This window comes from Parasteatoda tepidariorum, chromosome 11 (assembly GCF_982258835.1).
Source record: "Parasteatoda tepidariorum strain Cologne lab strain chromosome 11, Ptep-v5.0, whole genome shotgun sequence".
Classification (NCBI taxonomy): domain Eukaryota; kingdom Metazoa; phylum Arthropoda; class Arachnida; order Araneae; family Theridiidae; genus Parasteatoda; species Parasteatoda tepidariorum.
Genome location: NC_141765.1, coordinates 55,019,742 through 55,046,378, shown reverse-complemented (window position 1 = coordinate 55,046,378; position 26,637 = coordinate 55,019,742). Strand labels below are relative to the sequence as shown.

Below are 26,637 nucleotides of genomic sequence, written 5' to 3'. Positions count from 1 at the left end.
GTATAGGTCTTAACCATCAGATAACCATTCCCATTTATAAATCAGTTAAAGAGTATTATCTTTTCTTCAAAAATCGGAAACTCATAATGCATTAATTCGTTCTGTCTTTTGATTTTAACTTGATAAATTTTGTGAATGTGAAATCAGAAGAACTGTCCTTAGCTAACAAGGAAAGTAGCATGAGTCAGTCAAGCTGAATTTTAATATACAAGTAGACTTTACAGCTGGAATGACCGAGAAACTTTCGTCTATTTCATCTAGCTTTCGAAATACAAGATGTGTCATTTAATTTCCAGGATTGTTCTACTAATTTCGAATATGTGAATACTATACCCATGTAATATAAAGTTCTTTCGGTGTTTGTTTTCGCCTGAAGAGTATGGTGAATAATTCGTCTCCACATCCTTCAAAACTTAGCTAAAGAAACAATGTTTAAGAATATTCAAATCATTAAGAAACATCAACTCCAGTATTAAAGAGCATGCCAAGCGAGGACTTCAAAAGTGGTTTATGTAACTTTTACAATCAGATGAAAGTTACTTCAAAGCATATTAAATGGATATGGAATTCACACAATATTCTTAACTTAATATAATATACTAAGAGTTATTAAATCGATTTAGGAAATTAATATCCTCATTTTTTTAGATTTAGAGAGAAAATGGATGAGTTTTACATTAGATATTAATTTAATTTTAATAAAACATTGAAAAACTATCAGGATAGCGTACTAGCAAAACAAATTCTGCAACATTTATAAAATATCTTACTTTGAAGCTTTTTAATTATGGTAGAAGTAATCTACACTGAAAAAAGGTATGGACAAAACCACAAGAATATGGCAAAATTTACCGTGTTTCTGGCTCTATGGAAAAACCAAAAAGCCTTGTAATTTTTAACAAAGCAAAGTATATGAAATGAATTATTGTAATCTTGTTTCAAAAAAATTCCTGAAACCAGTTTCATTAACTAATTATGGGTAATTTTATCATAAATACATTTCTCTTACTATAAGGAAATATGAATTTAAATTCAAGAAACGCTTTATGAAAATGATTTTGTATGTAAAATGGTTTTAAATTAAATTCGCAATGTTAAATTTAACCAATTAAAAAAAGAGATAAACGTTTTTAAGATTTTCTTTAAAATTTTTATTAAACTTTATTAAACATTTCCTAAGCATTATTATTTAAAAAAATTGGTAAGTAGTTATAAAAATATAATAATTTATTTGCCTAGTAAGTAAGACTCGAATAGAATCATTGACGATAATTGTCGTGATATTGTTTTATCTATTGATAATTATCGCAGATGATAGTTACCATGTTCAATGAATATCGTTGGCGATTACGATATTATTGTTTTCGATAAATATTAAAATCGATAATCATTACGATTTTACAGTTATAGGTAACTGTTTTATTGTAAGTCTTTACCATTGCTGTAACATGAAAATTTATTCTAAAAGAATTTTTCGAGCGATATTTAAAAGTAATCGATATTGTACAATACATCAATGTATTAACCACTTGTACACACGTTGTAAAAAATGTTGAAGAATGTTGAACCATAATATCGTTCAAAATTGCTTCAACCTTAATATAATCCTAAATTGATTCTCATTGTTAGACTTGTAAGACTTGCTTAAATTATGGATCAATACTATGCTTATGAATATTATGGATCAACTAAAGCAAAAAATATAGCTCAAATTAACACCTTATTAAAGTTGCATTGAATTTGCACCTTATTATGGTTTAAAGTACTGATATTAAGGCTCAACGTTGATGTATTGTTTCTAAGAGTGTAAGGAACGCCTACGCCTTCTTAAAACATAGTTTTTTAGAAGGAAAAAAAATTAAGAACAGCTTTAGTAGAAGAACGAAATCTTCAGGAAACTCGGTTTGATAGTAGATTCAAGAGTTTACGGGGTAAAACGTAGGAAAAAAAGCATAAAAAAACTAATAATGAACAATGCTATCCTGAGGATGGTTTAAAGCGCTAGAAAGATAAGAGGCGGGCCACGAAGTCTCCCCAATATTTCTTTTTTTCCATGGCACACTTCCAGCACGGCCCCGAACTTCCCCAAGAAAAAGAGTAACAGTCTCATACCTCTGACTTGGCAACAGATGCTGAGGAGGATAGCCGTCCGCTTCCAAATTAGGCCCGATTTCCCGCATCCCTTGTAACTTGAGTTTCGAGAGTTAGAGAAGAGAGGCCCGGGATCAAGGGGATGGATGCTGAAGATCTTCTACCTCTACTCTTTCACCCTTTATGGGCCTCGTCCACTTCTTTGCTACCCAACAGCCCAAGAGCTGTAAATAACTCAAAATAGTGTTTGGAAAAAGTGGGGGGGGGGTCTTATTCTTTCCATCTCATCTTATGGAAGCTTCTTGCTGTACAAAGTGGAACTTATTATGCGTAGGGTTTTTCTAAGACTTCAAAAAAGCGGCCCAGCGGAGCCTGAATAATATTTGGTTGCTTCAAAACACACAGATTATACTTTATTTTACTTATTAACTCCGATAAGCATTATTTTCAATTTTGCAGATCAGCAATAGACAATTATGTCTAGAAAAAAAACTTAGAAAATTTCTAAAATGAACTGTAAATATTTCATTTTCCCAAACTTACTAAAATTTCTATTGGGCTTCAACTTCGGAAAAAAACGAAGAAAGTTGAATAACTTTTTATCTCATGATTTTTTTTATCATGATTGGATCTTCCCCTTTTAGTATTCAATCTTAATAATTCGAGGAAGTGATCATTTTAAAGAATGTAATTTTGCAGGGCAAAATATTAAATTTGCATGAAATCGCTCCAATAATTCCTGAGAAATCTAATTTTAAAAAAATGACTTTTTCAAAATTGGATTTCTTAGGAACCATTGGACCGACGTTTGTATCAAATTTTGTATTTTGTCATTAATGCAATAATTGAAATTTTTTATGAAATTATATTCTTTAAAATGATGTAAAAAATTTTATACCTTACAATTCAAAACTCTTTTGACAATTATAAAATAAAGTAATAAAAAAGAATAGCTATTTACTGAATGTTATTTTTTTGTAAGGAATGATCTTCATATAAACGAATTTTTTTAATTGTGTTCCAAAATGTTTCTGGTCGCTGTAAAATTTATCGAGATATGGTGGAATGCTCAAAAAGTAGAATTAACATTAAAGGGTCCAAACTTTGGATCGCTCTCCTGACCAAACTATGGGGACCATATTTCTCAGATTGCCACTATTTTAAGGATCAGAAATTAAAATCCTTTGAAAAAAATTATGTTTATTCAGGGAAAGATATTGTATGCATACTTAAGAAATTGTATGCACTAATTAGTTAGCATATTTGAAGTCACTCCCTCAAACCTTTAATATTAAGTTCAAGATTCGATCATTAGATCAAAAGTTGTTCAGGGTAGGCCAATTTTTTTCCTTCTTTTGAGCACGATACAATATTGTATTTTTCGATTTTTCTGTTCTGGTGTTATTCCATTGGAAGTAAATTTAAACTTATTGAGTCTAAAGTACAGATCTGAAATTTAAAAACGCTAGATTTATGGTGATAATTATAAGACATCAGTTTAAAAATGTTAGAATAATTTCTATTTTAAAGATCCTTTTAAAATTAATCGAATTTTTATTAAAAAAAAGCAGATGAAAGTTTATATATAGCAATTGGTGCATGCATGAATCCCTCAAAAGTAAAGTCTGCCAGGGAAAAAAAAACCTCCCTGAATAACTTTTGATATAATGATCGGATCTTGACGTTCTAGGACTCAATCTTAATGACTCGAGGAGGTGACCACAAATATACTAATTAATAAGTGCAGAAGATATTCCAAGTTACGAAATCAGACATTAAAACGTACTTTCTCTAAATAAAAATGCCTTTTTTCACGGATTCGGATTTCTAACCTCCGAAATAACGGCTATCTCGGAAGGAAATATAGTCCCTATAGTTTGGTCAAGAGAGTGCTCCAAAATTTGCACCTTTTAATGTTCATTTTACTTTTAACGTATTTCGCTATATCTCGAGAACTTTTTAGGTGAATTGAAATATTTTTGCACACTGTTATAAAATTCGTTTATCTAAAGATATTTTTATGCAAAAATAATTTTTATTAAAGATTTGCTATTTTTTTATTATTTTATTTAATAATAGTTGAAATAATGTTGAATTGTAAGGTATAAAAAATTTTCATCATTTTAAAGAATATAGCAAAATACAAAATTTGAGCAAAATCGGTTCAATAGTTCCTGTGAAATTGAGTTTCAAAAAATCCAGATATTTAGAAATTATTAAGATATATATAGAAAAGATAGATATTTAAGATATTATTAGAGCTGTTGAAGAAGTTCAAAAATATTTAAATCGTTCTATTTATTTTATCAGCTAAACCGATTGCTGATTTGAGCTTTCATGTATGTGCTCAAAATGTTTTTTTTTCTTCATTAAACTAATTTACTTTTTTATTCTTATTATACTTAACATTCAAAATAATCTTTCATAAAACACCAAATAATTTATAAAACATGAAATCTATTCTTTTTTATATTAAACAAACATTAAATACTTAAAAAACCTTCAGTGTACTTAAAAAAATAAATGAATGAAAAAATACGGATAAAAATTTAGTAGCAATACAGAACAGTTAAACATTCTTGTTAATATTTTTAAAATCATTAAAAGTTAGTTAAATATTATTTTCAAACAAATATTTGTTAACGCTTTAAGCGCTTGAAGTTCGAATTTTTTATCGTAAAACATTATTATTCAAAAATGTCGTCTCGAAGGGTTTTCAAGTTGTGTTTGATAACCTCAGGCATTTCATGTAATGTAGTTTAATTTCACGGAATGTAAGAGTTTCTCACTTATATTAGTTATATACAACATATCTGTTTTAAACCACTCGGTTTGTTTTATTTACTTTTTAAGTTTTTTAATCTCTCACTCTTTAGCTCAGTATTAATTAATAGAATTATTTATTATGGTTATCGAGCTTTGGGTATTAACAACACGAAGAAACTTCTCTATTCTCCTCTATATATTTGATTTGCTTGAGTTTCTCAAACATTTCTCTTTCATTTATGAAAATAGATTTTATTTTTAAAACTCATAAATTATTTCATTTAAAATTCTCAGATAAACGAAAAACAATAAAAAGGTATTTTTTAATTACGATTACATTAGATTATTAATATATGTATGATACACACTGAGAACGAAAGTATGGCCAAAACTACCAGAATATGGTAAAATTTACAGTGTTTCTGGCCCTATCCGTAAGTTTTACCTAAGTACTTTAGTAATAATTATAGTAAATTAACAATAAAATGTGGTTTTATAATGTTTGATAAAATTTGGTAAGTGTGGTAACATTTGGTAATTTTATCATAATACCTTAGAGCATGGTATAAAAATCATTTATTCGGTTAAATTTACTTTTCAGTTTTGTATTTATGTGATTAGAAGACTATAATTTTAAAAACCACAAATTCCGATAAACCTTACAATATAAAGAGAAACATTATCAAATGTATGGTTGAAATACCGTATATTTTGGCTTTCTTAACCAAAACTTATGGATCTTTTTTTTACCAGAAATGACATTACCATACAGTACGCTAATTTTACCAATTTTGTTTTTTTTTTCGTGCATCCCCGAGACTACAAAAAAAAACAATATTTGGGAAATTGCATTACATTTACTCTCATATAAACCGAAATAAATGTATCCTACTACCCGATGTGTTACTTTTGTAGAAAATAAATAGTAATGCAACCTAAAACAAAACAATTCAACTTATTCTAGATCTACAAGTTTCTATTTTAATACGTATTATAAGCTGTTGTATTATGTTGAAACACACATTTTATAAGCTTTTTTTTGCTTCCATTTATCATAATGAACTGGCTGACATATGACACAAATAAATTATTTTCAAATAAATATATTGCATATATTTAAATGCGTGTACTTTTTTAAGTATATAGACTTAGCTATATTTGCAATATTTCATCATTTGCACAGACAGTTTTATATCTAATGTAAATCTGAAATAAATACAAGTGTAAAAATAAACTATATTTAACTACTTAAAAGCAATATATGGAGCTCAAATACACTGCTCAAAAAAATTAGGGGAGCACATGGCTTTAACGAAATTACATTAATATTTCTTCTGATAACTGAGGCAAAACAAAACTTTTAAAGCCTTAAGTATAGCAAGAAATGGTAGAAGAAAGTTTCATACGCAAATCATTGTTCATGACTCCGAAAACCAGAAAAAGATTATATGAGCAGAAATCTCGATTTCGCAGATGCTGCTGTCTTTCGTTATCTCAGTGGTGAAATTTAACCTTTGGGCTTTTGTTTTGAGGAAAGGTTACTTGAAAATGTCACGCCAACGTAATCTACCAGAATCCATGGCTTGGCTTATTATCGGGAAACTGGAATCCGGGTAAACACAAAAAAATTTATCTGACGCTGTTGAAGTAGCAAGAAGTGTCATTTCTAGACTCTGGAATCCACTCCAAGAACAGGGCATGTTCGACGTAGTCCAGGACAAGGTCGTCCACGCACTACCATGGCAAATAATGACCGATATATTCAATTAATAGGTCGTTGAGACAGAACAACCAATGCCACGTTAATTCAAAGACAGATTCTTTTGGCAACAGAACGAAGGATCTCAAGCCAAACAATCCGAAATAAGCTTCATGAGGGTGGTCTGTATGCACGTAGTCCAATGGTATGTATTCCGTTGAAAGCCAGACACCGTGCTGCCCGAAGAAAGTGGGCTTTAGAAAATGGAGATTCGATGCAAAGTGATTGGAGTCAAATGCTGGTTATGAACGATTAAGTTTAGAGTGTGATACCAGACGTGTTTTAGTATGATGAGAAAAGGGAGCTCGAAATAACCCTATGCTTGTTCAGGAAAGATCACTTTACAGACGAGGTGGTTTGATGGTATGGGCTGGATTCAGCATGAGTGGCCGTACTAACCTGCATATCATTCGGAATGGAATTTTGACTCTTCCAAGATATGCAGACGAACTTGTGACCCCATGTCGTAACTTACGCTACAGCCATCGTTGATTCATTTTTTTAATGCAGGATAATGCAAGACCTCATGCTGCTCGTCTTGTGTAGAAATTTCTTGAAGCTAAAACAATACGCCGTATAGAGTTGCCAACATGCTCTCCTGATCTTAATCCGATAGATCATGCTTGGGATGCACTCGGACGACGTGTTGCTGCAAGACCAAGGTCTCCTGTTACTGTCCAAGACTTTGTCAAGAGTAGAACAGTATTCCCCAAAGTCTCATTGATAACTTCATCGAATCCATGCAAAAGAAGATGTGCGACAGTCTTAGCAGTTCGGGTGGACCACACACCATGCAATCAGTTTTTTGTCATTTACATGTTATCAAATTGTTGCTTTGAAACATCATTTCACGTTCTTTATTCCATTCCAAATAATTAGAGTTCCCATGCAATTCTATTTTACTTATTTGTTTCTGTATTGCGTTTTGTTATATCTGAATTCTCCATTTTATGCCTATGCATGACTATCGCGCAAAGGTTTCATCACTTTTTTGCTCGCTCCCCTAACTTTTTTGATCTGTGTAGTTCTAATTTTATGCAAGTATTATGAAAACAAATTATAACAATTTCAATAGATTCATATCAATTGCGCCCTTAGTTTTTTTTTATTTTGATAGGTCGAAAATAAAAGTTTAATTTAAAAAAAAAAACGATGTAATAATTATCCATTTAAAAGAGATATATAGAATGCAAATATTTTTGCTTTCAAACAATCAAATTATATTAATAATCCCGAAGCATTGATATCACTTGCACACACAGTTTCCTTTTATCTAAAGTAATAAGTCGAAAACAAAAGTTAAAGGGAAAAAAACTATGATTTTCTATTCAAAAGCGATATATAGAACGCAAATATTTTTGCTTTTATGCAAGCAAATAATAATAATAAGCCCAAAACATTAACATCATTTGCACATACAGTTTTAAATCTAAAGTAAATCTAAGTCATCAACATAAGTTGAAAATTATAATTAAACAATTTAAAAATGATATGTAAATCGCAAAATCAGTTTTGCTTCAATACAATCAATATGAAAGTAAATTGTAATAGTTATTCTATTACATTGACTCTCAATATACGAATTACCAAAGATATACCAACTATAGAATCAATAATAACTATCCATAGATCTATATAACAGGGACTAATAAATTATATTTTTGAACTTGGTTAATGAACTTGATTCGTTTCACCTTGTCAACAAAGTTTTTGTTGCTAAATTGATATGACTTTCAACAGGAACTACTTAAACACGAAGGCAAAAAAAAGAGAGAAATACGGCATAAATTAAATTTAGCTGTTCCTGAACTGTTTCTATTTCCTTCGTGAACTCTATTTATGTTCCAGTCATAGTGTATTATAGGTAAGTACTACGTTTGTAGTTATAAATACAGATTGCGTAGAGAATCGTTTTAGAAAGTTCTTCCTCACTTTCATTCATAAGTTTCCTCAGCCGCTCAATCGATAGTGTTTACTTTTTCAATTTTAACATTCTTTAAAGAAGTGGAAGAAAATTCTGTTTCTGTATTACTTTCTGTTTTGTCTGCAAGCTATATGATAAAATTAGTTTTTAAATTCTGCAGACCTAACAAGCTCTCGTTTCATAATAATTTCTTATTCAAATAATTTCTTAATATAAATAATTTTTCAGTTGTAATATTTTTTAGTAAGAAAAGTGTCTCAATTTATTTTGAGCAAATTTCTCTATATAATATGAAAAATACTAAAATTTTGTATTATATGTTTCTTTATCATTTTTTAGTTAAAAAAAGAAACGTGAGGAGAAATTCATAAGTAAAGTCACATTTCTTAAGAATTTTTGATTCCCTCATCCCTTTTGTCACAAAGTGCCACGCTTCACTATAATCCTTGTCACGTGACAGGCTGTATTATATTAACATATACAAGCGTTCAGAAACAGAACAAACTTTATACGTTATGTTTCAAATTTTATTTTTGAAGTTTTAAATACGTTTCTAAAGGCATTTGAGAGCATAATAATAATAATGATTAGATGTATGTTTATTTTATTGAAAAAGATGATAATAATATGAAGCAAACATTATAAACCTCTCCTCCCCTCCAAGCGTGACATCATTTTTATTCAAGAATTATTTAAATAAAAAATTATACTATTCAAAGTTTGGTTTTTGCATCAAAAGGGATTTCGTGAACTTTAAAATTAGGGAAATCATTTTAATTCTTTTTTATTTCGCGAATAAAATGCCTCAATTAAGCTTTAGTCTTTTTCAGAATTTGTTCAACATTGAACCATATTAAAGAAACTTCAAGAGGTGTTAAATTTAACCATGTTTCCGATCAGGCTAATTCTCATTATTGTGCAATTAAGTTTCGCAGCAATTAATTTTCACGATAATATGGTTAAAATAACGCTATTAATCTTAAGTTTTCAGCAAATTTAAACGATATTATTGTTTAACACGCTCCAAAATTTCTTGCAATGTAGTAAAATGAAAAATGCTTTAATGTTTTAAGAGCATTTATAACAAAAATTTAAACATGCTTGTTAAATTTTAAATAAATATGGTTGTATTTCCTAATTATATATATATATCAATTATTGTTATTAAAAACATTTCTTATTTAATAAACTTAATCCATGCCTTTCTCTTGTCAAAAATAAATAAATATGAATTTTAATATTTTTCGTTTCAATTGAATATTCCATACTAAAGATAATTTTTGTATAAAGCCTTATTTATTTTACAATAATTTAAAGATGCCTTAAAATTGCCAATTAACAGCAAAAGTGTTTAAGAATGCTGTTAAAACTTAAAATACTATTGTTTTCTTACATTATTTTAGGCTAAGCATTAAATTTAAATTCATCACTAATGCTATAACTGTATTATAATATATGCCATGACCGTAAAACTAAATTCAGTATAATATCAAAATTATCATTTTCAATTAAATATTCAATACTAAAGATAGTTTTCATTCAAAGACTTTTTTATTTTACAATAATTTGCTTTAAAATTTCATTCACCTTAAAATACTATTTTTTTTCTCACAATAGTTTAGGCTAAAAATTCAATTTAAATTCATCACTAATATTATAACTGTATCCTAATATTTGACATGCCGTAGAATTAAATTCTGCATAATATCAAATTTTTAATTTTCTCATTGACTATATAACGGCAGAAATTAGTTAGAAATTAGCAGAAAGGAAAGAATTGATAAATATCAACTAATATCGCATGCTTTAAATGCTGCCATAAAGTTTCATTGAAAATTAAAATGCATATCGTGTGTACTTCATTTGTGTATAGCTATTCTATGAACGATAACAATGTAACACAACATTTTTTTTTCTGGAATAAAAAAGTGACATTTAAAGATAACTGTTAGTAACTGATAACACTTTCAGTGCAGATTAAAGACTGATAGGATCAACTATCACTATTTAACCTTGCTCCGTGCATCATCACAAACGTGTTGACAGAAATGAATCATATTTGATGGCGTGTTAGTTTTCAAACGCTGAAATAACATTTGCCTTACATTGTAACTTAGTTAAACAGTGATTTTGATTAAAAAAAATTACAATCGAGTCTTTCTGCTGAAATGTTTTGTTTTCTTTATAGCATTTAGTTACTTTATATCATTATCCACATTTTTTGTTTTTTTTTGTTTTAATGCTGCAATTATCCAGTAATGTGGATAGATATTTGTATAAAAACCTACATCTTTATAGCAGGATAGAGAATAAATAGACAAACATTTTTATTAAAAAATTGTTTTTAGAGAAGTCAAATGTTTTTGCTAAGCCTATTTCAGAGATATAAGATGGTTCACAGTAGAAAAAAAATATAAATTATAATTTTTACAGTTATTTTATGAACTAACATAAACTTACATTTATCTGTTGACAGTTGATATAAAGATATTTCAGGCATAAGTGCAAATTAAAAAAGATTTTTTTTTTACAAATATGTTGATTGGTATCATGCATTATAGGTAAGAAAAATTTGCGAAATCTCCCTATCTGTTTATCGACTGTAATTTAATTGACCTCAATTTTTTTGCAACTACACTGTTAAAAATTTCAGTTCAAATTACAGTAAAAAATGCCGACTTTTTACCGGAACATGTTACGGAACAAAAAATTTGATATACTATAATTTTTACGTAATAATTATAATAACATCGCAGAATCACTCCAATGAAATAAATATTACTGTAAAAATGATGGTATAATATGTTATGGTTTTACAGGAATTATGTAAATGAGTTTTATGGATGCTGCGCTCTTGGTGTCAGTTCTTTTTACCGGAATTCAATCCGGAATTTGTTTCAGTGTATGAAAAACTTCTGTGTGAGTGACTTTTTGGTGAACTTTATTGTCATCGTGACTAAAATAACGTTTTATTTTTAATTAAAATCACAGGTACCTTTTAAACTAAAATACATTTTTACAAATAGTATTTTTAGAGAAATGATTCCAATAAAATCACCGAATTACTAAAATCAAATAAATATTACACAAAAAATTATAGTATGGTATTATACGGTAAAAATGGATTTTACGGATGATGCAACCAAAGTGCCGGTACTTCATACCGTAATTTGATCTGGAATTTTTCATAGTTTAGTACATATGTCAAATAATGATTTATAACTGATAACTATTTGTTGAATAGGATCTTGCATTTATAATGCAATCTTTGTGCAGTTTTTCAAACATAATAAATGTAAACTAAGTTTGTAAAGAAATTTAAACGTTTATTGGGTGTATTAAATAATACTAAACATTTTTAATTCTGAAATACAATGCTTAACGAAGGAGAATATTATAAAAGATAAAAACACATACGCTGTTCTAAAAATTTTCAATGATGGTCATCACATTTTAAACTAAGTACAAGTGACAAACACTTATTTATAATATATAACTGTTTGTGCATGAACTTTTTAATTTATTAAATAATCTTTATATTTTCTAATGCCTAATCAAATAATTTATTTTAAATTAATAATTTTAACAGAATTATTTTATTGAAATAGTATGAAAATAAACCTCAAGCATTTTAACCCTTAAATTGCGAATGCAGGAGCATAATGTTTTACAAAACATGAATTATTCGGGACACATATTCTCTATTAAAATATATATATATAATATTATTCTCTATTATTTTTCAAGATTATTACATACCTGCAATAATTAAAGGAAAAGCTTTTTCAATAAAATTATTGACAATACAAATTCTTCATTTTATTTAGGGTAATATAGAAGTCACATTTTTTTCTGAAGAGTGTTTTTGGTGAAAAACATCTTAATTTTCAGTTAGACAATAAGAAGTTTCTGTATAATGCGCTGTTATCTCATAAAAATGTTAAAAACTTGAAAATGACCTATCTGGAAACAAAAGTATGCAAGAATTTTAGATAAAAGTAATACTTTGATAGAAGTGTGGCATATCACAATATTACTCTCAGTTGTTCATATAACTGCGTCTCGCATGAAGTTTTGCAGTTAAAAATATTTTCATGCTATTATCTGTAAAAGAATGCTTCGGAACAAAAATTATTTCATAAAATCGAAGTAAATTTAATATAAAAATTATTTTACAATAAATTGTTCCACTTCCTATAAATAAATCAGCAAGCAAATTTTTTTTGAGAAAACAAATATATTTTTCTCAAAAAAATTATTAGCGCAAGAAGACAAAAAAAACAGATTATTCATAACCAGTATGAATTATTATCTCAAACAATATTCTTTTTCATTATTATTTCTTCGATTAAAACACAACAGTTATTTCTTTTATAAAAAATTCCAATTAGGAATGGAATCACAAAAAAACCTCAAATGGTATACTGAACGCAATTATCACTATTTCGGCATCATTTATTTTCATTCACCATTTTCTTAGCACGTTTTTAGTGACTCAATCATTTCAGCAAAAATTTTCCTCCCGCTTTTGCTTTTTATTTTCCACTTGATTTCTTTTTTTTCCCTTTGCTGATTTACTATCTGTAAAATCTGTTGACCGTTTTGTCGCCAACAGAGTTAGACGATCGACAAAATTGTCTCGCAAACTTAAGGCGACATTGAACTAATTTTTTAGGAAAACTGCTGGTTGATGATGGATTTCTGTTATGCTCTGTTTTCTCTGTTTGGCGCCAGTTACTTTCAAACTTCTTCTCAATATCCTCCTTTTTTCTTGGAGCTATAGGAAAAAATTAATCGTTTTCTGTGTTTCATTCTTTTAATCATCAATTAAGCACTGCAATAACATAAATATTTATTTTTTTTACTTCCTCATAAGTTCTTGTTAATAATTATAATTAATATTTATGCTCACGAATTTTTACATAACTACATTTACATGATTTTACATTTGCACGTAGATACATTTGAAAGGTGCAGAATTTATGAGAAGCAAATAGCAGAAGCGAAAAATACACGCAGAATAGCAATGTCATTTTCTTAATGAGGATGATAATAATATTACAAGCATAATCATAATAATATTACAAGCATAATCATAATAATATTACAATCATAGTAATAAGCATAGCAATAATAGTAATAAGCATAGCATACATAGTAATAAGCATAGCTTAGTAATAGGCATAGCAATCATATCATAATATTACAATTATAGTTATAATCATAATAATATTACAAGCATAATACGTGAGTAAAAGTTAGTTTAAAGCCTCATGTTGCAGAAATACATTTTCCTGAGTATAATTTCTGTGTGTATGAATTCCAAATAATAATTTTCGCACTTTTTCATGCTACTGTTATGTTTCTTAATATTATGTGGTCAAGTATGAAATTTATAGGAAAAAAAGGACAACGTTGTTTGATAGCTAACAGATATAGGAAACTATTTCATTCATAAGATAAGGAGAAAAAATTATGTTAAAATTACCGTACTTTCTGGTAATTAAATTTCTGGTATACAAAAAAAAAACATAATTCTTGTTAATATGACCAAAAGACTGTTTTTAAACTTTTCATTTGGTATTTTTCTGTTCGTATGGTAACGGTTAACCAGAAGCTCTAGTTCTCAAATGTATAGTTCTTATTACACCATATTTAGTAAAAAATACAAAACTGAAAAATAAATTTAACCGGTTAACTAGTTTTTATGGCATGCGTTACGGTATCGTGATAAAATTACCAAATTTTACCACATTTACCAAATTTTATCACATGTTATAAAACCATATTATTTTGTTAATTTTACCAAAAGTCATTTCCAAAGCAATTCGGTAAAAACTACTGTGCTTCATGCTGCTCCCATAGAGCTAGGAACACGGTAAGTATTACCATATTCTGGTAGTTTTAATCATATTTGTTTATGAGTAAAGTAAGCACTATTTTCATCATGTAAGCAACTGGTTGTTCAGGGAAAGTACGATAAAACCCTGTTGGACGATAGCTTAAGAATTCCTAGAAAGCCAGCATTTTCGGAATAAAATTGTTTTGTCGTGCAGTTTGACAATACCAGACAATGAGAGAGGACACGATCTTTAGACCAATTTAGGCTATTTTTCTTTTTGAGTTTTTGCATCATTTCGTCTAGTTAATTGCAGCATGCTTCGATTACGTCCAATGAGCCAAGTTTTATTAAATCATAATTGATAACACCCGAGCTAGAGTATACCAAAACTCATTTGGTGAATATTACGCTTTGAAGTGTGTTTTGATGTTTCATAATTGTTCAACAACATTTCAGCCAACTAACACTAAAGCCAAATACACTATTAATGTTATGTGTGATTTGCGATGCCGCAGTACCGCGTAAAAACACATACTTCACTATAGAGCGAATGTCTGATCATTCATTTTCAAAATGTAACATTTAATGTTTATAAGGATATTTTTATGCGTGTGCTATGTAGCATTTCAACAAACGAAATTAAAAGAGCCGCGATGGCTTAGGGGAGCGTTCGCCTTCCAATGCGGCGAACCGGGTTCAAATCCCAGTCAATACGAATTCCGCATCCGGCTTGCGCCGACCACAGTACTGACATGAAATATCATCAGTGGTAGACGGAACATGGGTTAGAGTACCCTTGACGTCAGGCTAACCGTGGGAGGTTCTCGTGGTCTTCCTCTCCATGTAGTGCAAATGCGAATTAGCTCCATCAAAAAGTCCTCCAAGAAGGCAAATTTCTCCCAATACTCAGATACAGGAGTTCCCTTGTCTATCTTCTGGATTGGGTTCAAAATTGCAAGGCTACGGAGTTGAACATTAGTAGTCGTAAACCCATAAAAATGGGTCGGCTGTTCAACGACGGTTAAAAAAGAAACGAAATTAAAGGAATAGAATATTCAACCAATAACAAAAGTAACATGGAAATATGCAACTTACAAATTTTATCCTTGACGACATTCTATTTACCTCCATATTACGTACCTTAATTTGTTAACAATTAAAGCATCTTAATTACATAATCCATAATATAATAACGGTATCAATAATTTAGAAATAAAAAGATAATATCATAATTTTTGACTTGATGAAACATTTTCAGATCCTAACAATTATCATAAAAATATGCACATTTAAAAAATGAGAAGTATAATTAGAGTTCAATTACAATACTCTAAGCTAAATATACATTTTATATTATTAATGTCCTCTCAATTTCTTTATTTCAGTAGAGATTATTAACACAAAATTATTGCATCAAGTTCTGGCAACAATGCTGATATTTTTTAAATCTTTTGGTGTTAAAACCAAGTAATGTATTATTAACTTGCATGCATTGAAATTTTTTATGTATTGCAAAAAATCAAATGTTGAAAAAACTGCAAAATAAATGAAATATTTTTTAAACTGTCGGCCTTCTGAATAATTTATATTACCTAAATTTATATTATAAAGTTATATTTCGGCCTTCTAAAAAAATTCTGCTATTTATTTTTAATTATTTTTTAATATTATTACTATTTTATAATAAAAAACTTTATATTATTAATAAAAGCGCATTAAAGTTGTCGTAATAAAATAGCATTTCAGATTACTGCCTTCTTTATTCAAAACGAAAATTAATGCTCAAGAACAACTTTTAAATACATACTTTTTATTCAAAATATTTAATTTCAATGCACGATGTTTCATAAAACCCTGTTGTATAACACCATATTGTTTAAAATCGACAAAACAATAGTGACTGCAAGCTAAGTTTTTTTTTAGATGAAAATTTTGTTTCAAAATTAAAATTTTGTATTAAGTCAATCTTTAAATTTTGAAGAAGAAGAATTTATGTATTACTGATAATACTTTGAAGGTTATATTACCCTTTCAATTGGATTCAAACAATAAATTAATTTTACTCACAGAAGGAATGAAAACAAAAGAAATCAGTAGCATGAAAACACACTCCAATTGCCTTGTGATAAATGCATGATTTATTCATAAATCAAAGCGTCCCTAAGTTTATTTTTTATAAATCACGTAGCATTGTCTTATACTTCGAACCCTTAACTAAATAATTTCAGTGTTATATTTAATTCTAACATACTGTTATATTTAATGCTTATATAATGTTTTGAATCGAATTAGATATTTGCGAATTTGACAGATTCTTTTAACTAAAACTTGATAAAATATTTTTCTATCAAATAAACAGCATTGTTTTGATTTCTTAAAAGTCATATCAATTAAGAAGAACTTGAATGTTAACTCTACCGTGCCTTTATCTTTTGGTGACATTTTTCTAACATATTTATTAATTTTTCATAATTTTGTCTATAATATAAGAATAATAAATTCAATTGTCTTAATAAATTGAAAATTCCCCACTAAATTTTCGATAAAAACAAATAAGTTAACTTTACACTTAAATGAATGGAGCAAAAAAAATTTTACACACAAATAATTTCCTAAATAAGTTGAAAAATAATATTTTATCATTATTTTCAAGTCGTGGTTTGTTTGACAGCAATTTTAATTGATTTATGAATTGTTTTTAATTCAACATTTGAAAAAATTTATGAATCAGAAAAAGTTAATATTATTTTAAATTTAAGAAATATTTGTAAGCAATATTATCTTACTGGCAAGACATGATTTTAAAGCTCAGCGCACCGACTAAAACGATAATGAATGAGCCTATATAAAAAAGTTACAATTATAGTCACAGTAAAAAAATTTCTGTACAATTGCCATCATTTTTTGTGTAGAGATTAAGTAAAATTTTTTACAGTGCATGCAGTCACATTTTTTATTTACTTTTTCCCTGCTTTAGCTTTATTTATTTATTTATTCATTTTTTATTTTTTTATTGACGAAACATCTTCTCATGTGAATTAGATTTAATTAATGGCTTCCTTGCAAAAGCATTTATCTTAAAAAAACACAATTTTAACAATATATCCACGATAATTCTTTCAAACAATTGTTATTTTATCAATTTTTACATGATAACTACAATTCTATAATTAAAAGTGTATTTAGTTAACCTCTGCACCAAAAATATTGACAACCATACACCAAAATTTTTTTTTGCAGTTTGCATATCTTTTAAATATTATTTAATATTTAATATAAATAGCAGTTCTGCAGAATGAGATTTTTTTTCCCATTAAAGTAACTTTACAGTTAAATAAGCTACAATTTTTAATGTTTTTTTTTACATTTATTTATGTCACGCAGTAACTAATAAGTAGGTTGCAATTCACGCAATAATTTTGAGATAGTAAGAAAATGTATCTTATCTAAGAAATTTTGAAAATGGAAAAATGTTAAATCAACTTGATAAAATAAGTTTTTTACTAAGTGTTTAGAAAATTTTTATTAAAAGTTTAGAACAGATGTTTCTAGTTTTATAGTTGTTTCGTTATATGTCAATAACATGCATACATTTTAATAAAATTTTAATAAATAATGTAAACTCCCATAAACAACATATATTTACATTTTTAGCACATTATATTTCTGAGTTATTATATGAAACTTACATACCTTCATTTTTTTAGATAAGACTCCAAATACAGCTGAAGGAAGTATCCATTTTGAATTTATGTAAGTTCAAGTTTCACATGTATTTTAGTAATTACTACAATAAGGAAACTACATTCATCTGGGGTGCAATAGTCATTCCTCAAACAAAAAGTTATTAACTTTTAATCAAACTTAGAATTAATTATAGTTTTTTATTCTGATTTTTAAAAGATATATTGGTTTATTCTAATTAGACTTTTAAAAATGTATAAACACGAATATTTAGCAGTCAAAACAGTTTCTATTCATATATGTAGTATTTACATTCCGTTAATTATTATAAGACCACTTTTTTTTTAAAAGTTGGAATATTAACAACGGATTTAATCACAATTCAAACATGAAATACGACCGTACAACATATTTATTACTATTACGTTCCAAAGTCTCAAGAATATACTTTAATAATTAGAAATATACTGTTAACAATTTGTAATTTGTCTAAAAATAATGTAAGCCTGGAAGTTTAATTGGATACTAGGGGGCTCCGCCCCCTGCTCGCTACGCTCGCCAACCCCCAGAACTGCTTCGCAGTTCCATTGCATATTGCTTCGCAATCTTATAAAAACATTTTAACAAATTTAAATTTTAAAATTAAAATGCCAGATATTGAAATCAATTACTTAATGAAATTTATACACTTCTCTGCCCCCTTCACAATTTGATTATCTTTTCTTCATGTAGCTGAGAAATTTGGAGCTGTAGCAGAGAATATATCTCAATAAGAAATGCTTTCCCGTTTAGAATTCCGCCATTCATTTCTCTTACGTCTGCCAGAGATATTTCGACGCCTGATAGCAGGCATTTTATTTAGGCAGCAGGCACTAAATAAATAAAAATAGAACTAAATAACTAAGATATCGTTTTAAATCTCAAATCAAAATAATTGTTTGTAGAAAGTTTGTTTTGGTTTGAATATTCGCACGTTTGTTTTGGTTTGAATATTCGCACGATGCCATTGCCATTCTATTGTAACGAAACAAAAAATTTATCATGAAACTAAAAATTTATCAAAGGAACTAAAGATATTGAATTCTTTTTTTAAGAAATTCAGTTCCGTTTTTTTTATCCACTCTTATTTTTGTTTATCAATCTATTAATTCAGAAATGCTTTAAATCAAACGATGCTTACGGAAACAATGCTTATGCGAACCACCCGAAAAATGATTTGCTGAATTCTCATTGGTTGAAACTAAATTATTAATTTTATTAATTAATTAAAGGAAATTTTCATAATTTAAGACCTTAATGCACATCTACATAACAATACCTTTAAAACGACACCTTATTTGTTTAATTCTGTTGCGTAGTTTGGGAGTTTTTAGCGAGACAAAATATTGCTAGCCTATTAATATATAGATTAGTCATTCTTTCTAATATCTCAAATTTAATTATAGTGATATTGTACTATTCTTTACTATAGTAATCTTGAGTTCTTACATAAAATACTATCGCACATGCTTAATAATAGTTTTGATACGATGCATAATATGCTAATTTTTGCCGATGGTCCTATAACACTCTTTTCAAACACTTTTTTTCAGTGTTAAGACACTTAAAGTTAATTTCTAAAATTTTCAATTAGAAAGTATCTATCATATTTAGAAATGCACATTAAAAGTTTAACGACATATTGCATTATGTCGTTAAACTTCTGCCAATTATTTTAACTAATTTTAATTATAAGAAAATGTTATGTTAACAAATTATAAGACAATTTGTCTAAAAATAATTAAAGCGTAGAAATTAATTTGATTCTAGTCTTTCTTTTCAATAACTCAAGTTCAATTTTAGTAACATTGTACCATTCTTTATTATAGCTTCTTTTAGTTATTACCCGAAATACTAACGCCTAAATTAACAATGATTCTGATATGATACAGTATATGCAAATTTTAGCCAATGGTCCTATAGCGTTTTCGAAAAAGGAGTAAATGTCAATAAACTTAAAGTTAGTTTTAAAAATTTCAATTAGTACATATTTAGACAAACACATTAAAAGTTTTCTTTCGAAATGAAACGATTTAGTGATCTTACTAATTTCTTAACGCTCTGTGCGTATTATAATATGTTAAAAACTTTTGTCAATTGTTTAACTAATTTTTCACCACATTAGCAACAAGTATAATTTAATACAATTAATATTTGTTTGGATAAACAGCGTACAATTATTTTCTATAAATGATGTTTTGTAATTTACGTAAAATAGAGCAAGCTGTGGTTTTAGTGTTAAACTATTAGTTATTCAAGCTTAATTTTTAAAGTTAAGGTTACTTATACATTAATTCAGATGGCATATTTAACAAAAGATATATTATATTTAAGCAGAGAAAAATCTAACAACTTTAAAAAACTTTTTTCTGGAGTTTTAAGTTGGAATTCACTATTTTAGTACTGTTTTTAAATTTAGAAATGGGGTCACTAAAAATTATTCCAAATTTCTAACAATTCAATTGAATTATTGAAATTATTTCTCAAATTCTGATTACAGTTATTAACACACTTGAATACAAACTGCATCGTACTTAAAATGCTGACAATAATCTTCCGTAATATACTAATACACTAACTGTCAGTAAATATCTCGACACATGAGATTTTATTTTATTTTATAACTGGGCGATAAACATCTGCATAGTACAAATTTCTCAGAAAAAAGTGGTTAAATAACAATTTATCTAATTTTTATTTTACCATATTCAAACAAAATAGTCAAATAACCATAAATAAGATAGTAATCAAACTGCTAACTGTGAAGAAAAACGTTTATTTACTGTTTTCACCTAATAGGTTTAAACAACCATAATTTTACCGCACGAACTAGGTTCACCTAATGAAGCCACTTGGTTCCTTGCAACTGCGTACATACTTTAGCAGAAAGTGTTACTTTGTCATGACTGACAGAAATGGGGTACGAGTCCCAGCGTTGGCACCACAATATTTCCTTCATTCCCTTCAACACATGAAGATTATGATGTGTCCTGCTCTCCAGCACATGATTATGTCCTTCACTCTCCAATTTGAGTCCTGCTCTCTCCAATGCCCATTACCTAACGAAAAGCCTAGTTCCTATGTCCAGTTAAATTTCTTTTTCACAGTTTTGAAACTAAGTCAATTGTGAATGGTTAAAAAAAAACGGTATAGTTTTGTAACCATGGTTTTATATAGTTGTAAACGGTTTCAAAACCATAAAGGTCAAAAATGTTCTGCACCGTATACTCTACGATTAATTGAATGGACAAACTGCTGCTGGTCATTTTACCATAATTTAAGAACGAAAATTCTAACTCATTTTTGAGTTTACCGATATGAATGTTCAACTCCGTAGTCTTGTAATTTGGAATCCAACTCAGAAAATGGAATTTAATGGAACTAACCTGCATTTGCGCTATATGGAGAGTAAAATCATGTTAACCACCCACAGTTAGCTTAATGGCAAGGGGATGCTAAACAGGTCTGGGCTCTAGGCAGAGTAGTCTAATTGATTAAACCCATAATTACTATACCAATTCATCTTCCTTATGATAGCTATCATTGTCATCGTGGAAGAAAAAATATTTAAACCAGTAAAAAAAAGTAAACGTAGGAAATATACTGTTATTCAAAATAGTGCAAGGTATTGGAGTTAAGCATGCAATGAATTTGAACCAAATATCTCATTCCATACTGAAAAAATCACCCCAGATCATAATCTTACCTCCACTGATATGTATAAATACCCAAATACATATTGATAGATAATGTAGGGTTAAATTCAAATCTTCCTATTCATAATCTACCAAAATGTACGAGCAATGTTGATATTTATAATTACCTATACCTATTTTAACAATGTTTTAACAATATTGACAAATAAAATTGCCCATTAATAATCTTTTAAAATATATTAATACAGTATTATCAAGTAAAATCTTCCAGTAAAAACGTTGAGGAAAAGAATCTTTATTCTTATAGAGTTATCATGTTGTCAAAAGGCTTGCTAATCATTATTTTTTCGAAAAGATACACTGTAAAAACTCAAATTAACAAAATTAACATCTTAGCTTCTAAAAGGCATACATGTTTATTTTAACTACAGTCATAATCTCATCAAAACTGAACTTTTAGAATAATTAATACAAATGATGTTACTTCAAAAGAAAAATATTCCAGCAGTTATAGGAAACATGCCTCTAAGGTAACCCTAAATTTCTTCACAATTTCGATTTTTATTTCTGTGTTCCATTCAATAAACTGTTTTATAAATATTCGGAATATATGCTCAAGACATATATAGATTTGAGGTAAAATTTAAACAGCGTAGAATTAGAAGTAAAATATTTTATTTGTATTGAGGCAAATTGAAAATACTGTAAAAATAGCAATAATAATTTTGGAAAGCACTATAGTCATATTATTTAATCTGCTCCAATGAGTTTTATATCAAAAGTAACTAAAACATTTATCTATTTTAAATTCTTTAATAATTTACGTGGGTTGTTTTATTTTACTTTTCATTTGTTTTAAACTCATATCTCTTATTGACTTCTCAAGATTTTTTTTTTCCTCATTCCCAGATCATTACTCACTTTCTTTCGATTTCTTTATTTTACCTCAGGGTCGTATATCATTTTCAATCCTATTCTCATAAACGAAAGTAGAAATGATGTTGCGATTGGGGGAAATCAGATCAAAACAGCGGTGTTTGTTTACTTCAAGTTTATAACCCCAATCGAGCACGTGATGAGATTATTAATAACCAGAAAGCGTTAGCTTGATGAAAGTTTCATCAATACAATTCCCATTGGGAAGACGACAACATCTAGAGGAAATGAGGAAGTGTGGAACTGCGTGAAGTTCCGGAAGGGTACCGCACGAATCGAAGACCACAAGTGTGACCAATCCAGAAGTCAGCAACGGAACGGTATGACTTTATTCGCCAAGTCCAAATACAGGTCATCAGCCTCGGACACCAAGTTTTACCACAGCATCACTCGATCACTTAGCGTGGAAATCGCAATTTGGTCACAAACGCAAGACTAAATCTATCCAAGCCACTTACTAAGATTTGCCCACGTGTGTGCCATTAGTAGATCTCATTCTCTGATCGCTTGATCTCTTGAACAGGAAAAGCCAACCAAGTGTAGTCTTTCCTAATAAAAATTGTTTCTTTTTACTTTAAATATGCAAAAGAGATAGTAATAAACAAACAAGAGATTCAAAGTGTTTCAACTACGACTTCTTACCTTAAAATAACCTAACATTTCGATAACAGTTTTCTATCAAAAGTAAAAATCATTTATTTTTCCAATTTTAAAATACATGGCACTCCAAATGGGCAATTTAGTTTTAACTGGACTATTTCAGTAGAAAAAAAGATATATACTTTGTTTGATGAACTTTTTTATAGCCAATTGAAATGGGCAAGTTAGTACTAAATTATAATGGAGAGGATTATAATAAATCGATTAATAACGAATCTGATTTTCTGTACAAAACAAAAACTAGGACTTATTATAAATTTTATTTAGGAGGAAAAAAAAATTTTTCACATTTTACACTATTTTATTATTTTATTAAATTAATTTGCATCATTTCAAATTTGAAAATTCAAATTAAAAAAAAGAAATTAAAATTTGTGGAATAGAAATGTAAAATCACGTTCATTGTGACAAAAGTGCATAAGAGTTTTTCCTATAACAATCTAAAACAACCTCGACTTTTTTAATTCTTCCAAATGTCGTACGGATCCAAAAAAAAATAACTTTTTTAACATTACACTGTAAAGCATTTTGGTGTATAAGAGCCACCAGAATTGTTCTTACCGTGCAAATTATTATATAAGATTGATAAAATAACAACTATTTAAAAGAATTAGAAAGAATATATTACTAAAATAGTGTTCGTTTCTTAAACAAAATATTTTTGCAAGGAAGCCATAAATTGATTCTACTACGCATGAAGTTATGTGTCGTTAGTAAACAAACAAGCAGAAATTGAATAAATAAATAAATGAAATTATTACAGTGAAGAAGTATATAAGAAAATGTGATGACATGCACAGTAAAAAATGTTAGTTTACCTCAGCACCAAAAATGGCGACAACTACACACCAAACTTTTTTACAGTGTAAAATAAGATCGAAACATAAGAAAAAATAACATCATTAAGTGAGAGTAGAAGAACGAAAACTGTCCCATGTCAGAGTATTTGTATAAGTTTATTTAATTTCATACGATAATAATATACGTAAATCAAGGAAATAATTTTGACGTAAATCATAGAATAATCATAACATAAATCATAAAATAATATGAACGTAATATAACGCCAATCATAAAGTAATTTAACCGTAAAAATTCATATCTTATAATAAAGATTGAGGCTAAAAATTCTTTGAATTATTTGTTTAAATTATTATTTAAAAAAAAGTTTTTTGAATTAGTATCTTTTAAAAACAGTTTTTTTACTTTTGGTCAGAAAATTTGTTTTAAAAAAGTTAGAATATGAATATCGATTTACGCCCAGAATACACACCAAATCCAACATTTTGAATTTTAAAATAGGGGTCGACTTATACGCCCGAAAATATCATATATGAACAAATATGGGAAAGATTGCAAAGTAATATATATCTTGAGCAGAAAAATTCTGTAATATAAATCTGCGTCTTAGAAGAGTTATATTATCGAACTACGTTCTATAGCAGGGATTTCCAACTTACATGAGGCCGGGGGCCGCAATTAAAAACACCAGTCAAATGGCAGGTCGCAACTTTATCAAAATTTTATATAGGACTCTTTTATGTTTGAAGGAACATTAAATAGTACTGTCAGATTTTTATCAAGTTGTACAAAACTAAAGTATTGAACTACAAATTAAAATAAGAAGTAGAATTTCAAAAATATTTAATTGTATGTTAAAAAATTCTTGCTACAATAACTTTTATGTGCACCTATGTATTAAACAATTAATGTGTTAAGATATAAAACTTAAAAGTATTTAAAAATCATATAGATTTTTTACTAAAATTGTCCGCAAAAAAATGACAACTAATATATTTTGGTTCACGAGCCACAAAAAAAAAAGGCTTTGCGGGCAGCCAGTTGGTAACCACTGTTCTATACTAAAAAAAAATATGTCAAAACTATCAGAATGTGGTAAAATTCATCATGTTTCTGGCTCTATGGGAACACGAAAAAATTCGGTAATTTTTACCGATGTGTTTTGGTAATGTTTTTTGTTTGATTAACAATAAAATATGGTTTTATATTATGCGATAAACTTTGGTAAATATGTTAAAATTTGGTAATTTTATCATGATACCTTAGAGAATGGCATCAAAACCATTAATTTGGAAATGCCATTACCAAACTTAGCAGCCCTAAGTTTTATTTGGAGATCAAAGATATGATCGATCACCAATCAACAAGTCTGATTATTTTTCTGAGGATCAAAATAATTCTAATACAAACATTCTAGTAAAAACATTTGTTCAAATTCTTGAAAAAATGTTAGAAAATAAAAAATGAAAATTCCTTAATTATCATCTTTTTAAACTTTCCGAAATTAAAGATTTTAAAAAAAGTATGTTAAAAAATCACTGTTTCGAATCTTAAAAAAAATTTTACATTCAAAATCAATATTTTTAACTGCATTGATTTTTAAAAACAAAAGAAGAGCTGAAAGTGGGCAATTGTACGACTCCCACATATGATCCATATTTTGTCATTTTTCAAGTGAATTAAAAGAAGTATCATACCCAGATTTAATAGCGTAAAGTTTTGTCTGACGTGCTATCAAAAATCACAAAATGTATTTGGTTTAGTGCCAGATACGTGTTGAGTTTCTTCACTTTCCTGCAGAATCTTCTTGTTTTCACTGACGAAAACTTGGCTTCCTACCAAAACAAGTCCAAGAAAGTTTTTGCAGGACCTTTTTTCACTAGTTTACGGTTTTGATAATCTTTGAAAACAATCATTACCCTCAGAATGTTTTTTTAACTCAACTCGACAAGTGCAGCAAGTAATCCGTCATGTTCTGAGCTGTTTTAATTTTTATTTATTGAATTAGATGAGTTTTACACTATTAATTATTTTACCCAAGATTTTTTTATCAAAAATTATGAGGTTGATGTCAATTTTGCAGCAAAAAAAATAAATTCTAGGGAATTCAATTTCAGCAAATCAATTTAGTTTTATATTATAGACTTGAAAATTGCAAAACAAAGTAGCATATGCTTTTGATAAAAAAGTGGTTTGTTTTAAAACTGTGTATTATTTTTTAGAAGTGCACTTTTTCATTTTACTGCAAATTCTGCTTTTAGTCAGTTATGCCCTTTTCCTTTAATTTATACCCGTTCTTTTTAAACCCTTTTAGTAATTGTCATCAAAAGTGCTTTTTTTCTCAGTTTTAATAATTGTTTGATTCACTTTTAACTTAACTCATTTTTTTCTCGATTTCAAACCTAAACAAAATTATCTACACGGCAAAAAATTCCGGATCAAATTACCGTAAAAAGTACCGGCACTCAGGTAGCTGTTA

General features: G+C 28.2%; 1 long non-coding RNA gene across 1 annotated transcript in view; it reads left to right on the top strand.

Annotated features, from left to right (window-relative positions):
• LOC147801809 (uncharacterized) overlaps positions 1 to 18,135 on the top strand; it is a 148,472-nt gene extending 130,337 nt beyond the window's left edge. The window contains exon 3 of the long non-coding RNA XR_015430451.1: positions 18,090 to 18,135. This is a non-coding gene — a long non-coding RNA (uncharacterized LOC147801809). The remainder of the gene's footprint in view (positions 1 to 18,089) is intronic.
• The last annotated feature ends 8,502 nt before the right edge of the window (positions 18,136 to 26,637 follow it).